Genomic DNA, 12,533 nt, shown 5'->3' on the forward strand with positions numbered 1-12,533 from the left:
TCCCCTCCCTCTCCCCCCACCAATCTTTAGCCTTCCTTTCATCCGTCTCTCTCTCTCTCTCTCTCTCTCTCTCTCTCTCTCTCTCTCTCTCTCTCTCTCTCTCTCTATCTCTCTCTCTCTCTCACTCTCACCATCCCCCGTGGTCTCGTGCTCTCTCTCTCCCCGGACTCTCACTGCTATTTCTATTTCTCTCTCCAACAGTCTCTTCCTATTTTCTATCCCTATTCCTTCTTTTCAGTCTGTAATTCTCTCTCATTCTTTTTATCTCTCTTCCTTATTTCTGTGTTCTTTCATTCTCTCTTTCTCACTCTTTCTCCCACTCTCTCGTTGTCTCTCTATCAATCTATTTCTGACTCAAAACCCAACCATTCTCTCTCCATGTTATTTCTTTCTTTTTGTCTCTTTAATTCTCTCTTGCTTTTTGACCCTTTCTCTTGTATAATTTCTTTTATCTTTCTCCTGCCATATTACTTACATATCTTTCTTGTTTCTGTGTGCTATTCTTCCTCTTATTTCTCTTTAACAATCTCCTTCCTCTTCTTTTACTTTCCCTGATTTGTCTCTATTTTTCTTTCTTTCAGTGAATGTATTGATGTATGAACACAATGCACAGAAAGTTCACTTTCTCATATTTTCATGTTTCACATTTTGCCCTCACTCTAGAGCCCCTCTCTTGACCCTGGACAGACGATGTCCTGCCGTCTGTTCTTATTAAGGTCCAGCTCAGGAGCAGGGCTGATTCAGGGAGACGTCTGGACTGGACGTGAGGAAAAGAGCATCAGTCTGTCACTCTGTTGTGTTAGAGTGAGACAGCGAGACTGTGGGGCGTCTCTTATGTGTGACGTGTTTGTCTGGAAAGAGTGTGTGTGTGTGTGTGTGTGTGTGTGTGTGTGTGTGTGTGTGTGTGTGTGTGTGTGTGTGTGAATGTGTGTATTTATTCACTATCTCTGGCCTTTTGTTCATCCTTGTCTTGAGGCATTTCATTAACAAGTACCATAATCTGTGCTGTGTTCTGAAAATAATGAAATGTCAGCACCATGATTGGATAATATTACAGCCCCATAAAAATGAACCACACAAGCAAAAGCTTTTAACTGCTATACCAGGGCTGGACTGGGAACTAAATTCAGACATGGACTTTTTTTCTTGAATAGTAGTTTGATCCCTTGCAGATTTTGTAAGTTTACCCTCTTACAAGACATGAACAGTTATTTGTGGTAGGTTTATTTTAACAGTGAGTGACAGAATATTAACACAAATTTAGAAAAAAAAAACAGATAAAAAGCTATATATTAATTTGTATTGGATTCCGGGAAAAAAATTCAATCCTCAAGCAAAAAGTGATTTTTTTTCCAAACATGATAAGTTGATGCCAAAGAGCTCAATTATGTTCTCATCTGACCACATCTTGTTCTCTCAGACCTTCTCTAAATCATTCAAATGTTCGCTGGTAAATTTCAGACAGTACATCAGCCTTTGAACAAAAGACACTGATTCTGTGACAAAGGTATTTTATTATACAGATTAAGACTGCTTTTTTTTAATGAGACAGGACAAATTTGTGTGCCTCATGGCAACATGGAACAAATGCATGGAAATATGGAACAAATACATTCACATTTCACCTAATCAAATAAAAATAATTTGTAACTTTTACTTTTTGTTGATATCTTACTGTCTATCTCTGTTAAAATAAACATACCATAAAAACTATAGACTGTCTTTGTAAGAGGGTGAATTCAACAGTCAAAAAATCAGCAGATGATCCAATAATGATTTTTTTCTACTGTAATGGAACTGTTTTAATTACTTAAAACAAAAACTCCAACCAAATAGTGCATAGTGCATAGTTTGTCTAATTGAAATACATTTATATTCAGGGATACTTTGGATAACTCCACGTTTAACATGCAATTTGTTTATTAAAGGTAGTAAGGAAACAAAGCAAAAAAATAACATGTTGCATAGTTGCATAGTGAACCAACTGGCAAACTTCATACTGCTTGTCATACACAGGACTGGGTTGTAATAGGTAACATGTAACAGTGTGAAGAAATCAGGATACATCAGAGGTGTTAAGTAACGAAGTACAAATACTTTTGTTACATAACTTAAGTAGAAATTTGGGTTATCTATACTTTACTGGAGTAATTATTTTACAATCAACTTTTTACTTTTACTCCTTACATTTTCACACCATTGTCTGAACTTTTTACTCCTTTCATTTTTACACCATTATCTGAACTTTTTTCTCTTTACATTTTAAAAAGACATTATTACTCATATTTTATTTCAGATTGTTTTTTTAATTCCAGCTTCTCTTTATTCAATCTAAAAACCCTATCCAGATAAATCTCTACATCCGAAAAGAGTACATTTGATTGTGGTTGGAGGAGTATAAACATATATCATTCCAACACCCTATTGGTTTGTACACAATCCATCACACCTGCACTAGTATGAAGATGATCTGTGCAGAAACTCAACAGAGCTTAAGCGAAATGTCCCAACTAAGCTTTTTTAATAAATTTGCATTGCACTAAAATAAAATTGTTTGATTTTACCAAACCTCTAGAATATAATCAAGAGGAAGATGGATGGTCACAAGCCATCAAATCAAGCTGAACTGGACCAGGAGTGGCATGAAGTTATCCAAAAGCAGTGTGTAAGACTAGTGGAGGAGAACATGCCTAGATGCATGAAAACTGTGATTAAAAAACAGGGATATTTCACCAAATATTGATTTTTGTACTCTTAAAACTTTATGGATATGAAATTTATTTTGCATTATTTGATGTCTAAACGCTAATTTGTTTTTTTAGCCATTTCTCATTTTCTGCAAATAAATGCTCTAAATTGCAATATTTTTATTTAGAATTTGTGAGAAATGTTGTCTGTAATTTATAGAATAAAACAACAATGTTCATTTTACTCAAACATAGCAAAATCAGAGAAACTGATTCAGAGTGGTCTCTTATTTTTTCCAGAGCTATATATAAGACTGAAAGAAGGAGCCTAGAATTTTTCAATATTAACATTTTAATGTAACATTATATTAATTATGGCTTTTAGAAAAAATGTGTTTTGGGCATAGGGCAGTGTACTATAGGCCCTAAGCTTTTGTCCTGAATGGAATTTTTCCCTTAGATTACTTTTACTTTTATATTTAAGTAGTTCTAATACCAGTACTTTTACACTTTTACTTGAGTAAAAAGAATTATATTAAACCTTAGTATCTACTTCTACCTTAATAAGTGAATGTCAATACTTTTCACACCTTCGGGTTAAATAAATCCATTAGTTACAGTGAAAAATAATGAATCATTAGTCAATAATTAGATTACAGTTACATTTTACTAGTAATGATTATATTACAGTTTTTAAAAATAACTTATATTATTACCTTGTTTTTTCTTGAGTGAGCGGGTAAGCTGCTGTTATTTTGCTTTAAGAGACTCGCGCGGTGTAAAACAGCGCCCCCGCTGAGGAAACTGGAGCTTGCTTTTCTGCTTGTAAAATGATTTCACTGATAGAAATCTCAAAATAGCTTCATTTTAAGTAAAATAAAATATCACAGTCCAGTGTGAACTAGTCCTTACAGCAGTAAATGTCCACTCAGTTTCAAATAGCTCCACTACAATTTATAGAAACACTGAAAGGTAAGAAATTTTATACATGTAGTTAAATGAGTTAGCACTAGCCAGCTAGTTAACCAGCTAGCTAGGTTAGCTAGCTAGTTTGTTAACGTTAGTTAACTAGTTACGGCTGGGCACTGTTTTAACGTTAACGTTATATCTTTCTTTCTTTCGTTCTTTCTGTTGTTAAACGAGTGTACAGGTAACGTTAAATCTGTTCTCACTAACATGAGAAAACCTTAAATACTTTGATGTTTTTAGTTATGTTTGGTATACAACCTAAAATGTTTGGTATACAACCTAAAATAACATAAACATAAAACATACAGCATATACCAGCAAACTAGACGGAAAATGTTGACTTTTTAGTTTAAAAACAGCTCAAAGCTGCTTATTTCAGTCATATGTCTAGGTTAAACATCTTTCACCTCATTACAGTAAATGTAATGGATACCAGTGATTGACCAATACAAGTAATGTTATAGCTAATTCAGCCAAAATACTTTTACTTTTGGCTTTTCATATTAATTTGAGAAAAAAAATATATATATATATATTAAACAAATATTTTTTTGGGTTATTACACCTTACCATAACTTATTTGTATGTATGTATTTATTTTATTTTTAGCATACTGTTACAAGGCATATCTAGGTCCAATACAGTGAACCATACAAGTGGGTATAAATAAAAATATGTATATGAGCAAGAATATGTAAAGAAATATTGGTTAATTGTATTCATACTACATCCTTACATACTTGTTGTAAACTTACTCAGGCAAACTTACTGTAGATTACTTTTGTTAAAGCCGTTATGATGATTTGTACTTTATTTAAAAAGACAATAATCCAAAGTAACCAGATTGCATATAAAAACAGTACAAATAGTAAACATTGTGATTATGTTACAATTACAGTTTTAAACAGGTAATTGGTAAAATAACACTAACAATGGTTATCAGTGCATTAATGCTAGCTACCTTTTAAGGGGTACACTGGAATAATTTCACCACGTCAGTCTATTGCACCATTATATATATTATTAGCACAGGTTCATGTATCATGTAGTTTCTCTGCACTTAGAAAAGATCAGAAAAGAAGCACTCACTCAGACACTCATAACAAAATCTATAAATATGCTAAATCAGATGTCCATTAGTAAATACTACAGAGACTTTTAAGACAAAACTGAGCATTTGTACCGAGTGTGCCCAACAGAGGGAGACATTGTGATAGAATCCCATTCTTAAACCCATACAATTGCATCAACTGTGTTCTTTAGTTTACTCTGCTTGTTTGATGTATTTTTCCAGTCACGTGGAGTACACATTTGGAGTTTACATTTGGGGGAGCGAATGTGCTCTGTGATTGCATCTTACACCACTTATACTGCTTTAAACCATGTCTCAAACACTATATAGTGTTCGTCCTGTTATATACAGTGGTGTGAAATAGTTTTCATGATTTTCCCTTCAGTTAAATATTTTATATAGCAGACAAACACAGTGACGTTTGAGAAATAAAATGAAATTTATAGGATTTACAGAAAATGTACAATATGTTTTTTTAACAAGAGAATTTGGGCACCCCAACAAAAAAATCAATATTTGATAGATCTTCCTTTTGTGAAAAAAAAACAGCCTTTAGACACTTCATATTGTTTCCAATGAAAGTCTGGCCTCTGGTTGAAGGTATTTTAGAGACCATTCTTATTTACAAAACAGGTCCAGTTCAGTCAGGTTTGATGTTTCCAAGCATAGACAGCCCGCTTTATATCACACCGCAGTTTTTAAAAAAAAATAATTTTTATATTTAGTTTCATTTGTATCCAACAAATAAGGATATATGTTTAAAACCGTCATTATAAATATCTGCTGTGTGATAAAAACAAAACAATTTAAGACACTTTCTTTTCTTAAATTTTGTTTGGTTAAATGAATTTGTGTTATTTGGTTAAATAAAAAATGTTATTCTGCTCTGCCACTCCCTCTCTTCATTCCCTCCAACTGTACTCACACCAACTGACGCAGTACACTCAAACTAGCAGGCTTCAGAGTTTACTACCCACATATGCTGCCGCTAGCAATCTATCTTCATGTCTATGTTTATAGTCCACTGCAGCGGACTGTCTCACACACCCACCTACACACACACACATTCTCTTACTCTTTAATGATTCTTAAGCTTCACAGCTGTTCTATATTAAGCTCACTCACAGCATACACTGCGTTGGAGAACATATTGGCAGGGTCCACTTCACTGTCAGGCTGAGAGGGATCCACCTCTTATGGCAGAGCGAGTGGGGCGGGATGAGTCAAACAGATAATAATAGGCTAATGCTTAGACATACATTATTTGGACTGGCATACTAGGGTTATGAAATAAATTTCTCTCTCTCTTTCTCGTTTTACAGTTTAAATTCAAGTTAGCTTTTTAGCATGGGTGTATCAAGTAGGATATTCAGAGTGTATGCAGGCATGCATGAAAATAAAAACATAGAAGTATTTTAGTAATTACTGTCCTTTAATTTTTTTCAAACCCTTGGGAGAAGGATTTAAGAAATTCTAATACCAATTAATGTATTTTTTGATTAAATAATTGTACGTATTGTACATAGTATTTGGTTTGACTAGTTTTGGTTTAACACTGAAGTTTAGAGAGCACATAAAGCATACCTCCTAACAGTGTCCACTAAAATGGACGACTAAGCCAGTTCAGCCTCTACAGACTGATATTGTATTGCTTGTGTCTAAAGGGTCGAAGACAAAACACAAACACTGACGCGCACACTGACATGGTGATATTATGGAATTTGAGTGCTCCCATGATTTTTGCACTGCATTAAATTTATATTTAGTTAATTAGAAAGGACCTTTATTTGGAGGTTAGTTAATCAAAGTTTGTGGAGTTAATGTTTTAGTAAGGTTGTTCTGGTGTTTTTGGTCTATTTATAGTTTTTAGGACTCATTGTCATGATGTAAATTAGGCGAAGTATCATGTCCAGTTGGCCACCAACATCAATAGATGTTAACTTCAGGTTGAATGTTGGTAATGACGTCAGATGACAAAAAAATTACATCATCATAACCTCTAATACTATCACGTGCTGATCAGTTATTAATCTCAGTGTTGCTGAGCTCTACTAAAGCATGAGTAGACTGATAAATCACTGTGCTGATGATCAGTTATTATCTTAGAATTACTAAACTCTGCTAAAGCATGAATAGACTGATAATTTACTGTACTGATCAGTTATTTATCTCAGTGTTACTAAACTCTACTAAAGCATGGGCAGAGTAATAAGTCACTGTGCTGATGATCAGTTATTATCCCAGTGTTACTGAACTCTACTAAAGCTCAGTGTTAAAGTCCAAACAGTTTAAACATCCATATATACAGCTATGAAGTGGGGCAAGACTGGATTAAATAATTGGGATTATTAGTGACAGGAATGGATCATTAGTGTATTAGTACATAACAGTTCTACACAGAGATATATTAGACAATAAATCACACATCCAAATCACAGGTGTAAGTTTTTAAGCATCAGGTATGCTCCATTTTCAATAATAGAGTAGACTTTAACATTTCTTCTTTCTCTTTTACAGGTTCTACTCCCCTTCCCTCCTAAAAGGATGAACTATCCCAGGTTAGTACAAGTTATAAAGCCACATCTTTAGTAAATCATCAGTAAACCAAAAGTTAATGACCCTAATAAATCAAATCATGGTTATAAAAATTGGTTAACAAGTGAAAACATTTATCTTATCTATATCGCTATAAAACTGTGATTGTGAAAAACATGCATAGAAGAGGGTTCATGTCCCTTGTCCTATAACATTACATAAAATATGAGTACGTTAATGAGGAAACTTTACTTCAAGGATCAAAGTTTTAGTATGCAGTTAATGAACACCTAAATGAGTCACTCTGTCCTGAGGTGACCAATTTTACAGTCTCCATTTGTACGTTTCTACACCCTGGGTTGGACAGAGAGCTGAACATTCTGTAAGCAGGAGCACTCCCAATGAGCACAGTGACCTGAAAAAGATGACTCTTATTCATTTAATTTATGGAACGTTTAGCTTTAAGATTGGTTCAAGTTGAACTAAATTTAAAAAACATCCATTGGTTTATTATGCGTTACACAAATACATGACAACATTAAAAGCCAAATAATGACCACTACACATATCACACACCCCTATACACACACAAAATACAATAAATATAAGACATATTTAACCCAAGAGTGTAGCCCATCATATACAAGTCTAAAACTGATAATAAATATGTTTAGAACCTTAAATTATACATCTAATCTTTAACCATATATTAAAGAGTAAATACAAAACTGAGTAAAGATCAACTGCTCAATTCCTAATGCTAATTGCTGTAATGATTAATTGCTAAAGCATAGACCAGAATTAAACACAAATCAGAAGGGAAAGTACTGGCTTATTTTTACCCACACAGCAAAAAGACAAGTGTTAAAATAAGTCCCACAGAGCGGATTTTTACTTTTTATCTCCACACTCTTTGGAGTTAAATCAACACTTTCAAAATAGTTAAACATTTAAGACTAGCGTTCCAGAGTTCCTTATTTAACTAAGATGACTAATCATTACACAATTAGGGAAATTTAGCTTGTGTTTTGTGGTTTCTTAATACAAAGCTCTGCTTCCTGCTTCCCTTCTGCAAGCCTATTTTGCCATTACATGGGAAATTTAATCCAGCACAGTGTTACTGCATTGCAATTCTCAGTGCAGTTCCAACACTTTGTCACATTTTACAGTACAGAAGGTTGTAACTTGTACTTATAGCTGACAACAATTTGGTCAGGCTAGCAACATTATGTTTTGTGTAATGAAAAAACTGGAGAGCTGAAATGTAACAAAAAAAGCTACTTTTGTAATGATTCTCCATGGAATCTAACCCTAGTCCTAATGCTAACTCTAACATAATTTCCAATTGAGGTAAAATATCCACCATAAAGTGAAGTAAAATTTACATAGAATTGGCAAAGCAATTGACATTGCTACCAGTCAACCAATTCCGTCCAGTCAGATAAATGTATGTTTTTGTTTTATATGGACTCATTCTCAACTGATGCTCATTTAAAGGTTGTGTATACCTAGTAAATTCAACTTCAACTAAATTTTAAACTACAACTTCACTCCGTTTGAGTGCTTGTCGGACGTAATGATGCAGATCTGTAGGTTATTATTAATCATTAAAACTACTTAATTGGAAACAGTATTTCCAAGCAACACTCAATTTAGCATATGTTGATGTGCTTTTTTTGGGGCTAATAAAAATATACTGGCAATCCTCTTATTCTTTTTTTGGTATTAAAAAAATACCCAAGTAAAGTCAAGACTACACACTGATGGCAAGATAATGGTGATGACACACAAACATTATGCAAATAAATGATGACAGGAACCAACAGTTATATTAAAGCGGGTTAAAATCAATACAATTTAAGTACACTTAAATTGTAGAAATTAAGTAAACATATCTCACGCATGATATTACATATAATACATATGTTAATCATGGTTTAATTTTTCAGGACAATCTGTTTCCCAAATTCTCAAAAGTAAAATTAACTTAGAAACTTTTACACTGACTAAAATGTTATTTTTTTGATGCATGTATTTGTTTTCTGTTTGCATACATTGACAAAGCGTTTCTGGATACATCTAAAATGAGTTTGCTGCCTCAAAGGTCTCTGTCTGCAAATAGGAGGAGTTTACAACCTCTCTTCAGGGTCATCTCATTAAGACAAACCCAGAAACTAGATAAAACCACGACCTTTGCTCTAAAAGTTGATCTTATTATTGGGAAACCTGCAGTGAATTATAGACTTATAGCAATACTGCTTCAATCACTTTAGTCAAAGTTTCCTCTCATAAGCCTGATCTGAGATCAGATTTGAACATGACCTGAGATCAGGCCATAAAAGCTATTCCTGGACCATTGCACACATCATAAACTTAAAACGTACAAGTGGTTTACAGGAATGGAACAATAAAAACTCTATGATGGCCCTTAAGCTGCTCATAAGAACCGCCTTGTAGGGGTAGAATCTCCAGAGCACTGCACAGCTTAATTTAGGGTGTGTCTTTGGTAGGGGTGGGCGATATTGCTCTAATATAATATCACAATATTTCATGGTGTTTTCACAATAATGATACTTTTAGCGATATGACAAAACACAGAGTAAAAAAAAATATTTCAAGAACACACTACTGCAACAAAATGAAGATGAAACATGATATGGCACACCCCTAACTGAGATATAAAACATACAAGAATTTTATCAGATATTTAACAGAAGTCAGTGATCCAGAATTTCATGATACTAATAATGCACTCCAAATATCTCCATATCTCCAGGACTGAAGTAAAATGAAAGATACTGGAAATATATAATCTGTCTCTACTAGATATATATTGGGAAATGAGAAAACTGTAATTTTTTCTTTTGCTAAAAATATTTTAAAAAAAGTAGTACCCTGATGTGATAATTAGGGGTGGGTGATATTTCAAGGTAAAATATCGTTTACGATATTCAGAAATTTTGGCAATATTATTGTGTACGATCCAATATGGCACACCCCAAAACGTGCAAAAGGCATGCAATTGTCTTAATTAGTCATGGGTGAGTCTTGGGCCAGTCAGCCAGTTAGGGTTACACTTGCCATTCCCTTTAAGAGCTCGGTGTGCTCTGACTTAAATCAACACTTTCAAAATAGTTAAACATTTAAGACTAGCGTTCCAGAGTTCCTTATTTAACTAAGATGACTAATCATTACACAATTAGGGAAATTTTGCTTGTGTTTTGTGGTTTCTTAATACAAAGCTCTGCTTCCTGCTTCCCTTCTGCAAGCCTATTTTGCCATTACATGGGAAATTTAATCCAGCACAGTGTTACTGCATTGCAATTCTCAGTGCAGTTCCAACACTTTGTCACATTTTACAGTACAGAAGGTTGTAACTTGTACTTATAGCTGACAACAATTTGGTCAGGCTAGCAACATTATGTTTTGTGTAATGAAAAAACTGGAGAGCTGAAATGTAACAAAAAAAGCTACTTTTGTAATGATTCTCCATGGAATCTAACCCTAGTCCTAATGCTAACTCCAACATAATTTCCAATTGAGGTAAAATATCCACCATAAAGTGAAGTAAAATTTACATAGAATTGGCAAAGCAATTGACATTGCTACCAGTCAACCAATTCCGTCCAGTCAGATAAATGTATGTTTTTGTTTTATATGGACTCATTCTCAACTGATGCACATTTAAAGGTTGTGTATACCTAGTAAATTCAACTTCAACTAAATTTTAAACTACAACTTCACTCCGTTTGAGTGCTTGTCGGACGTAATGATGCAGATCTGTAGGTTATTATTAATCATTAAAACTACTTAATTGGAAACAGTATTTCCAAGCAACACTCAATTTAGCATATGTTGATGTGCTTTTTTTGGGGCTAATAAAAATATACTGGCAATCCTCTTATTCTTTTTTTGGTATTAAACAAATACCCAAGTAAAGTCAAGACTACACACTGATGGCAAGATAATGGTGATGACACACACCCATTATGCAAATAAATGATGACAGGAACCAACAGTTATATCAAAGCGGGTTAAAATCAATACAATTTAAGTACACTTAAATTGTAGAAATTAAGTAAACATATCTCACGCATGATATTACATATAATACATATGTTAATCATGGTTTAATTTTTCAGGACAATCTGTTTCCCAAATTCTCAAAAGTAAAATTAACTTAGAAACTTTTACACTGACTAAAATGTTATTTTTTTGATGCATGTATTTGTTTTCTGTTTGCATACATTGACAAAGCGTTTCTGGATACATCTAAAATGAGTTTGCTGCCTCAAAGGTCTCTGTCTGCAAATAAGAGGAGTTTACAACCTCTCTTCAGGGTCATCTCATTAAGACAAACCCAGAAACTAGATAAAACCACGACCTTTGCTCTAAAAGTTGATCTTATTATTGGGAAACCTGCAGTGAATTATAGACTTATAGCAATACTGCTTCAATCACTTTAGTCAAAGTTTCCTCTCATAAGCCTGATCTGAGATCAGATTTGAACATGACCTGAGATCAGGCCATAAAAGCTATTCCTGGACCATTGCACACATCATAAACTTAAAACGTATACTGGAAATATACAATCTGTCTCTACTAGATATATATTGGGAAATGAGAAAACTGTAATTTTTTCTTTTGCTAAAAATATTTTAAAAAAAGTAGTACCCTGATGTGATAATTAGGGGTGGGTGATATTTCAAGGTAAAATATCGTTTACGATATTCAGAAATTTTGGCAATATTATTGTGTACGATCCAATATGGCACACCCCTAGTCTTTGGTGTTGTAAGGATGCCAAAAATATGCCTTGCACACCTCAAAACGTGCAAAAGGCATGCAATTGTCTTAATTAGTCATGGGTGAGTCTTGGGCCAGTCAGCCAGTTAGGGTTACACTTGCCATTCCCTTTAAGAGCTCGGTGTGCTCTGACTTTGGTGCACTGGTACTTTAACAACACAACGCTTCTGCATTGAAAAGATAGCGATAAACATCTGACAGTTGGCTTTAGTCTAGGTCTGAATCAGTCAGTGGTTCACCTGTGTTTTTGTTGCCAAGATAGTAATTTGCCAGAAATGTACCTGAACACGCCTCACTTCCAGACCACCACGGCAATCAGCATAAATTCATTCACAATCGTCATTGCTAAACGACACAAGCGTAAGGTGTGAAAATAAATTGTTGTCTTGTTCCGGATGTGAGATAGGGCCCCATGTCTCCATCATCCATGTCTTTATGAACCTTGCTTTGTGCACTAGTGAACA

This window comes from Astyanax mexicanus, chromosome 15, assembly GCF_023375975.1.
Source record: "Astyanax mexicanus isolate ESR-SI-001 chromosome 15, AstMex3_surface, whole genome shotgun sequence".
Classification (NCBI taxonomy): domain Eukaryota; kingdom Metazoa; phylum Chordata; class Actinopteri; order Characiformes; family Acestrorhamphidae; genus Astyanax; species Astyanax mexicanus.